This window comes from Lathamus discolor, unplaced genomic scaffold (assembly GCF_037157495.1).
Source record: "Lathamus discolor isolate bLatDis1 unplaced genomic scaffold, bLatDis1.hap1 Scaffold_186, whole genome shotgun sequence".
Taxonomy (NCBI): Eukaryota; Metazoa; Chordata; class Aves; order Psittaciformes; family Psittacidae; genus Lathamus; species Lathamus discolor.
The window spans coordinates 58,272-65,497 of NW_027069215.1; the positions used below are offsets into that span (position 1 = coordinate 58,272).

Consider the following 7,226-nt stretch of genomic DNA (forward strand, 5'->3'; position numbering starts at 1 on the left):
TGAGCGGACATGCTACCAAGTTGGACTGCCTCTATAATTACGGGAGAGGAAGCGCAGTCGTTGCATTTTAACCTTAAAATCTGTGATACTTGCTCATGTGAAAAGAGGGTGGTCATTCATACTTGTCATGCGCCTGGAAGTTGGTCCGAGTTGTGATGCACCAAGGATCTGTATTTCTGCAAAACATTTCAGTAGTGTTGACAGGGGAGACATTCTCTTTGATAGCTCATTTTGCTTCTGGTTTATGTTTCAAATGCTTCTTACAAAAATTTAACCAATAGCTGTCGGATTGAGATTTCCTCCCCCTCCGAGTGTTTGTTTTTCGGTGTTATGGCTATAGCAAAGTAGTTTCAGCTCAATGCCTACAGTTCAGAAGGCTAATGTGGAATGAGAAGAATTCTATCTAGTATCTTCTTCTGATAAAATGCAAAGCTTGGGAAAGTATTCCTTTACCCATCTTTAAATTTGTTCTTTTTCCTTCCCCACACGCCCTCCAGGGAAGCGTATGCTAGAGGAAAGAGGGAAAGGCCTCCATTTTTACCAGAGGAGCCATCCTCCTCCTCTTCTGATGGTCCTATTCCGGATGAGCTGTTATGTCTCATTTGTAAAGATATAATGACTGACGCAGCTATTCTTCCCTGCTGTGGAAGCAGTTATTGTGACGAATGTAAGTGTTATTCCCATGTTGTTAATTCAAAACATCACATCTGATCTTCAGAAAGCACAACCAACAGATAACAAAATTACTTTGTTACCTGTTCTAATTAAAACCTAAGTATACCCTGACTAGGAAAGGACTCGGCTCGTATAAAGGGAAAAAAAAAAAAAAAAAAAAAAGGCAGAAAACTTGTTTCTCTTTCTACAGATCCAGTTACATCCTCTTTACATGCAGAGGAGTGCCTAACTGTGCAGGTGATTACAGTATTAGATATCAAATGTTTGTCCACAGCCCTTTCTATCGTGCAAAATTATACAGCCAGATACTTAGGCATTTAATCCACATTCTTCTCCATGGGAGAGCTGGTTCAAACCGTCAGAACTCAGACCTACCAATGCTTTTTTTTGAGATGTGCTTTGCTCATTAACTTTGGGGTCAATGACTTCTTGCTGTAGTGGACAGTGGAAAAAGGATGAGTTGAATCATGAAGACACAGCCTACACTCCATCTTCAAATATTACAGCAGTGAAATGGTAATACTGTGTAACTATTTGCTGCATACTTGAAATTTTTTACACTCTTGAACATTTGTAGCTTCATGCTGTACACTCAAGACCATATTCACCCATGAATCATATACGTGTTTTGATTAGAACCCAACAACTTTCCCTAGTTTGGCTAAAAACTATTGTATTGTGATTATACTAATTATGCACAGGTATTAGAACGGCATTGCTGGAGTCGGAGGAATGCATATGCCCAGCGTGTCATCAGACAGGTGTTTCTCCTGATGCTTTAGTTGCCAACCAGAGCCTACGCCAGGTAGCGTGATGACTTTTACATCAATTGTACAAAGAGCTTGTAAGGAGCTGAGAGAGAAGACAGTAATACTGTAATATTAATTTAGCCTTAAGGAAGGATAAATTGAATAAGGCTAAATTTACTTTTCAAACACATTATCTCTGACAGCTCTTTAGAGACAATCTGGCAAATTCAGGTCACGCTTCTGTTTAACACAATCACCTCACTTGCAAATTTGGTGTTAACACTGAAGTATTTTAAATACGGATACCCTGAGTTAACAGTCGTTGGCATCAGTGTTTAATGTGGTGTGTATATATAGCTGTGGTTGAATGCTGTTAGGATTGATAGCATTTCCAGGAATACACAAGTAATTTTACTCTGCGGAGGCTTTTGTTGGTGTATCTGCTGAAGCTTCAGATTGCCTTTACAAAATGTTCCTCTGCCTCTAGGCTGTGAACAACTTCAAAAACGGAGCTGGCTACACAAAAAGGCTCCGTAAGCAGATTCGGCGGCAGCAGCCGCCACCGCCTCCACCACCGCTCACGACCCTTATCCCTCCTGTTGCTTTGGTGACTGCCGCTGAACTGCCTCAATCTTCCTCTCTGTCAATCAGCAGCCTGTTGGAAGAGAAGGTAAGCTTGATTTCCACATATGCAGTGACTCCAGTATTTCAGTAGAGCTTATTTTCCAGCTGTTTGCATTTATTCACAAGGGCTGTCGAGTTCCTGTACGAAAACAACTAGCACTACCAAGTCTTCTGGGCTCCCAAGGACAATCAGTACCCACAACTGGTAAGTAATGATAGCTTTAGAATTTCTGTTAAAAAATTACCTTCAGATAAGCTGAATGGGCTTTTTTTCTTTTTCTTCTCCCCTCTCCAAAAGATCCTCCGAGGACAGACAGTACCATCCACTCACCAGGTGCCAGAACAAGCTGTGAACTGTAAGTATGCTATAGAAATTCAATATATAGCTGCTTGTAACCTAGGCTGTAACGTATGACTTACACAACAGCTGATCGATAATCAAGTAAGTGTGCACAGAGAGTTGCGGGGAATACAACTGGTAACTGATTTTTAAACGGCTTAATTTGAACTGGCTATAAGAAAGGGGATGTGTGCTTGCAGTAAGATTATTTCAACTAAAACGCTGGCAAATGATTAAAAAGAAGACTGAAAAAAGGATGTTTTTCGAGAAAACCGTAAGTACGTATAAAAATCAAATACAATTAAAGAATCGGATGGAAAGCTCTGGATTACTGGCTGAGTAGGGCTGAAGAAATGGTTTTTGTCAGTAGAAATCAGCGTCCAACAGTCTTGTTTTAACAACATAGTTGATACTGATTGAGGCAGTTATTGGAAAAATCAGTGCTGTCATTTTATGACAATTCTGGATTTTTTCCATTTAGCCATCTCAAACAGCCAAGCCGCTTTCTCTCAGCTGGAGAGAGAAGAGCCTGTTTCTGTGTCATGTTAGTCCTTCATTTTGGTATAGATTTGTTATAGCTAGCTTTCTATATAGACGCTTCTGTATAGATAACTTGCACTCTACAAGAATTTATAACAGAACAAGTAGCTTCTGTTTCTACAAGAAATTTTACTTTATCAGTCCCCAAGCTAACTGTAACCAGGGGCTCTGCTGGGGAGGGTTTTGAATCTTCCCCCGCCCCTCCTCAATCTTCATCCAAAGTATGTCAGGGCAGGCCCTGACATTCCACTAAATCTCCAGTGTTTATTTTGACTCTGAGGGCATTCTCTCTTCCAGTGCTCCCTCTGTTTACAGATTGCACTCGGTTCATTCTTCAAGTGTGACCCATGCATTCTGTTCACAAGCCTTTCCATGTAATCCTTCTTTCTGACCCGTTCCTCCCAGGCCGCTCCCTGGAAGCAGAAGGAGGAGTCGTGACTATTCTTCCAGGACAAGGTCACATGGTCATCACCGTTCAAGGTCAAGGTCACCCGCACAAAGAAGACACCATTGATGGTCAAGGACCTGCCCCAGCCCTCCCCCGCATCCCTGTTTCTTGTTTCATTCATTAAAAGGTCTGGGTGCTTGCTTCACAGCACCTCTCTCTGCCTGCAGTCATTTGCACAGCGGGAAGTGGGTAGGGGGTTAATGCAGCCCCTGCCCACCCTGCAGGTGACTGGGCTGGGCTGGGGATGGCCACCGAGAGGATGGGTAGTTGGGGCATTGCTCCAGGTGGTGTGAAGCCATGGGAAAAACCACATTGATTAGTATCAATGCCAGGAGGATAGAGACCTCCATCACTGCCCCAGTACCAGCATCACTGCAGCAAGCTGGATCCAGCCCTGGGAAGGAACCGTGGCTGCCCCAGGTGCCAGGCAGAGACTGGCTGAGCAAGGGAAACTCAGCTCACACCTGGCTGGTGAGTGGGAATTGCTGGCTGGGGCTCACACGCCGATTTTCCAGAGCTGGCGCTGCAGTGGCTGCCCAGCTTGCTCCATCCTTTTATGGCCTCATCCAACGCTGCCTTGGCGTCGCCCGGCAAAAACCCCAGCCCACAGGCGATCCCCAAGCCTGTGTCACAAATAAGTCAAACTGACCCAGGAAGACCAAGGCAAGAGGCCAGGACGCAAAGTATAGAATTACAAGAACAACTAGTTTTTCATGCGCATGTCATGCCCCAGCCCAACTGGAGCACACAGATGTGCCTCTACACAGGGTCCTTATGCCCTTCAATCGTTCAGGTACAAGACAACTTGCCTAATCACCAGCACCCACACTACAAATTACTAATCCCTGTAAAATTTGCAAAACAGCTCCAGGTATTCAGCGTTCTCACTGCTTGCCTACTGATCCCTGGAGTCAGTCTTTCTTGAGTTATCGATCTGTGATGCCAAAAAATGCTGGGAGGGGTTCCAAGATGTGTCTCAGGGGCTAGGATCAGACTTGTTCGTAAGGCAATCTTACACTGGTGAAGATCTTTGAGAAGAGGAAAGGTGCTAAGGAACGTATGCAGAATAATGTGAAATAGCAAGTAACTTTATTCCAGCCAATACCAGGACATCCAGTTCCAACCCCCTGCCACGGGTAGGGACACCTTCTACTAGACCACGTACAGGGGAAGCTCCAGAAGTCAGACATGGAACCCCATAATGACAAAACATGGCTCTTCACGTCAGTTTTCTACACGTTCACGTTATTTCTTTCAGTCAGACACAGAAATCAAAGCATCTCTTCTTCTGCGGTAGAAGTAATCAATCTTTTAAGGAGCTATTGTTAATGCAGGAACACCAAAAAGAAGTTAAAGCAGGTCCTTTTATCCTTGTAAGATGCTTACCAGAGAAGTGTTTCTCATATTAAATGCTCTTCTCTACCCTAAAGGGTCCCCATTTCCTCTGTTCCCAAAGCTATTCGTGGGGTTTCAGAGAAAGGATCACGTAGCACAAAGTCCGAGGGCTTTGAATGGAGAACATTTACAAAACACTATAAAGGCAAATCAATCAAACCTTAAAGGGAAAACCTGGGAGCCAAAGGACTACCACCACCCCAGTAAAACTGTCCTGAGCACGTCAAGGACCACGAGCCTGAAAGCTGACGATGGCTCTTGGATGGGATTCCCTCCCACAGATGAAAACACCTCTTAGTTCTCTGTGCTCAGTCCACGGAGGGAGAAGGCCACAGCCCTCCCCCCTTGGCATCCGTAGGCATGCCACTAGAAGAGATCATTTCTTGCTGCTTTAGAGACACTGCCTGGCCAGTTACAACACCTACAACATACTGACTTCATGCACCCCTACCCACACAAAGCTGTGACATGCTGAAGAAATGCAGAGGCTCAGGTGATCTTTCACACACACACACACACACACACACTGCTACCACTGCAGCTACTGACGTTTAGCTGTCGCCTTGAAGCTGCCCCAAGGGTCAGGGCGTAAGGTTCTTGTTCTACGCAGGTACTAAGGAAGACATTTCTGGTGACAGATTATTTCAAATAGGTAAAGCACCAGCAGAACATGCTGTTTACAACCTGATGAGAATCATCCCCCAGGCATATCCGGAACAAGGACAAAGGTGGTAGATTTAAGTTGCATTTGAGTTACGCCACCATTAAAATACACCACCAGCAGACACATCTCTAAACTGAAGGCTGACAGCAGCGTACAAGGACAGTCCTTTTCTGGACACCTCACTCCTGGGCAGAAATCCTGGAGACTTCATTTAATGACAGAAATCCAAAGAGCCACGATATGCTTTTTAACGTCAGCACAGCAAGCAAAAACTGACATGTAAACCCCAGAAGCAATAACGAGCAGCACAAGGTCTCCCACTGAGTCCACTAACCCTCACAAACCAGACACGTCCTACAAAGAGATTCCTGCAACAGAAGATAATCCCGGGAAGTCCAGCACAAGCAACCAGTGCAGAAACGGCACTGCTGACCCCCCTCCTGCTCCTCCCACGAGCTCTTTACCAGCCACACGAAGAGGCAAAATCAAGGATGAACAAATTGATGCGCGCGTAGACTCCACAACTCGTTAAAGTTGTAAAGCAGGTATACTTTGTTCAGCGCTGAGGCGCATGGGGGATCGCTCCTCCAAAGGCATGCGCGCCTCAGCATTGTTCCCCTTCATATTTATCCTCTAAACTATTACATATTCATGAGGTTACACAACATGCCTATACATATTCATGACCTATCCCCGCTTCATGGTATAATGAGGTAAAAGTTCCTTGCTTGCACAAGGTCTCCTGGTGGTCATGGGCGGGGGTCTCCAGATGAAGTAAACAAGTCTTCCCTGAACTTTTCATCTCCTGTCGTTGCGCATGTTCCCTGGTTATTTAGTCACTGTCCAAACCGCAAAGCTGATTTCAGTCGGTTTGGGGGTCCAGAGACCAGGAGTTACTGTTCCTTCCTCCTATCAATAGCCTTGGTCCTCCCACACTTGTCCTTCCGGGTGGCTGGTGTCTTAACCATGGCTCTTGCACAAGGCAGCAATGACCATGGATCTGGGAGCCCGCAAACTTCAGGACACAGTCCTCCGGCAGTCACCAGCTCTCGGCCAGAGTCCTCCCACACCCAGCAGTGCCCCTCGCTGTTCCTCTCTTCCTCTGCCTGACTCCCTGCCTTTATTTTCTAATTCCCTGCTGTGTGTTGTGTACCCTGTTGCTATTTCCCCCCTCTCCAAATCTCTCTCTCCCACTCCCTTCTCTTCTTTCAAGCCCTGCTTTCCCTTTCTGTCTTGCAGCCCGCCTCCCCCTGTTGGAAAAGGGCAGAATTTTGTATGATAAAACAATTGTACAAAATAGTAGAAATGATTATGTTTGAGAAATTTATAAATCAATAGCGAGGTTTTGTATATTAGAAAATGTTATAACTTTGTAGTCTTGTATCACGGCTGTTCTGTAACCAGTGTTGCAATGGTAGTCCATAACCACATGTGGTGAAAGGTGTATGAGTGGATTTAGAAAGTATGCACTGGAAACTATACCCAAGTAGAACCTGTGCATAAGATAGCCAGAAGAGCATACCAGAAGCAGTCAAAGGAAGATAAGAAAATGATAGCGTCCACACAAGGACTGGAATATACGCAAGTTAAGGGAAAGGTGAAGAGGACAACCTGAGGAAGACTCTCACTTCATCGGAACGACCAGCAGGCGATCCCCAGAGGGGGCTGCGCAAGCGCAGAAGAGGCTGATGTCGTAATAGACTGATGTGGCACTCCTTAATGCATATGTATTGGTTAAATGTTGTAACCCATGTTGAATATGTATTAATTGTGAAACTTTCAGGATATGAA

The 7,226-nt window shown here is 45.0% G+C and overlaps 1 long non-coding RNA gene across 1 annotated transcript; it reads left to right on the top strand.

The window, feature by feature from the left end:
- The first annotated feature begins 2,026 nt into the window (after positions 1–2,026).
- Positions 2,027–3,504, top strand: LOC136006420 (uncharacterized). Its single transcript, XR_010609127.1, has 4 exons — positions 2,027–2,094; positions 2,175–2,253; positions 2,347–2,404; positions 3,334–3,504. It is a non-coding gene; the product is annotated as an uncharacterized LOC136006420 (long non-coding RNA).
- Positions 3,505–7,226: the final 3,722 nt, after the last annotated feature.